Below are 2,151 nucleotides of genomic sequence, written 5' to 3'. Positions count from 1 at the left end.
GATGAGGCACTGGAATACGCATTTCAGGAATGATTCTTTTCCTAGGATGCCTTTTTCTCTACCACAATCCATTTTATCATCACTAGATAACTCAAAAACTTTGAAAACACAAGTTTCATAGTTTTCTTCTTAGAGGGATATTTATAAAAACAAACTTATGAGCACTTCATTTGTCTGAATCTGAATTATCAGCTTGATTCCTGGCTTCGCAAGTTTTGAATGCAGTGTTGAGATTCAGTGCCTTCTACCAAGCAGAATCTCTGGTAGTGCAATGGTTAAGTACTGGGCCGCTAACCAAAGGGAAATAGGAGAAAGATTTGGCAGACTACTTCCATCAAGATATAAATCCACAAAGATGGACAGTCATGGAATCCTGATGGAGTAGTTCTACTCTATTCTACAAGATCACTATGAGTTGGAATTTACTTTATGACAATAGGTTTTGGTGGCCAAGCACCTTTATATTCCTTCAGGCTAATGCACACCAAGGCATTTATCCATGAATTAAAATCGGAACTACAAAATAACACATGCTGGTGAAGTAGGTAGGGTTTAATATAATAAAGTTTGGTAGCACTGCCTAGCTAGATAGGATATACCTCTTCTAAAGACATGAACAATGAAAACCAAATCAAAACATCAAACAAATCTTACCTAGATATGATGGTCTAATTAAACACTTTCCATACTCACAGCAATCAAGTAAATTTTATATTATTATTCTAGCATTATTGAAGAGGGAGCTAATTCTCAAAGAATGTCAGTATTTGTTCTCAGTTGGTAGAGTGGTAAGGTTGAGATTTGAATTTGGGCCTACAAGCTGATCCAGTTGAGAACGATGAGGCTTTTTACCCCCATAAAGAGTTACAGTCTCAGAAACCCACAGGGGCAGTTATACTCTGTCCTAGAGTCATTATGAGTCAGAATCTATTTGATGGCAGTTGAGAGAGATTAGATTCTAATACACATCTTTTTTCATTGCTTATTTCTACGTACTCTTGAAAATTAATGTAAGCATCTACCTTTTATATGAAGAAGATGTTGAGCAGCTGCTTGTTAAATTAAATTAAATTAAATGTTCGCACTTTCATTATCTAGAGACTTGGTCAAGTTAATTCAATGTTTTCACTACTTTGTACTAAGGTTATTACTTTAGACATTATAGTTTTAAGGCTCTTTTAAAAAAAGACACACATAGACATTTCTCTTGAACAGGAGTAAAACACCAGGTGTTTGGGGTTTTTTTCCCCTTCAAATTTATCACGGGCACAAATTTCATAAAACCCAAAAAAGGGTAATTAGAAAGGTAAAATAGCAGAGGCATAAAATGAAATCCCAATTTTTATTATTTTTTGATTCAGTGGACATAAAATTACTTCATCAAATTGCTAAGAAGAATTTGCAAGTGCAATTATTCTCAATTTCGGCACTTATCTCCTGTGGCTTGGTAACAAATAGTTGGTGGACCCATGCCGGTCCACCAGTCCATGGGGCCACTTTAAGTAGCACTATTCTGGAAAATTATTGACTTCACATAAAACAACTTGTTTAGTGCTTGCTTCAGCAGCACATACTCTAAAATTGAAATGATATGTGAAAAAACATTTCATATATTTATGAATTGATTCACAGTGGTTTCCAGCCTATATTATAAAGTAAAATACAAAGTATAAAATAAATATGTTACACTCTGTGTAGGAAAATCTACATGAATTTGCTCATCTTTCTAAAAGTCTACCCAGGAACACTATACTGGAAGTAAATAAGATTAATTACCTAGAGGTTGGGAATTGTTAGGACAAACGGCAACATTATTTGAACATAAATTCCATATTAAATATTGGTATTATATTAATGCTAAATTTCCTGAATATTATCATTGTATTGTGGCTCTGGAACTACATGCCTTTGCTTATATGAAATATACAAAGATGCACTGTTTGATTTTGTTCTTATTGTGGGCCGCTAATCCCTTCAACTCATGGGAATCTTACATACAATGGGTGCACAGTGGGATCTGACCACTGTCATCGGTATGGTGTTCTTGGACTGATGTCCTTTTTTTTTTTTTTTTTTCAAACATTTTATTAGGGGCTCATACAACTGTTATCCCAATCCATACACACATCAATTGTGTAAAGCGTATTTGTA

This window comes from Echinops telfairi, unplaced genomic scaffold, assembly GCF_000313985.2.
Source record: "Echinops telfairi isolate 266 unplaced genomic scaffold, ASM31398v2 ScPeMD7_53;HRSCAF=182, whole genome shotgun sequence".
NCBI classification, from domain to species: Eukaryota; Metazoa; Chordata; class Mammalia; order Afrosoricida; family Tenrecidae; genus Echinops; species Echinops telfairi.
Note: the sequence above shows the minus strand (reverse complement) of the source record.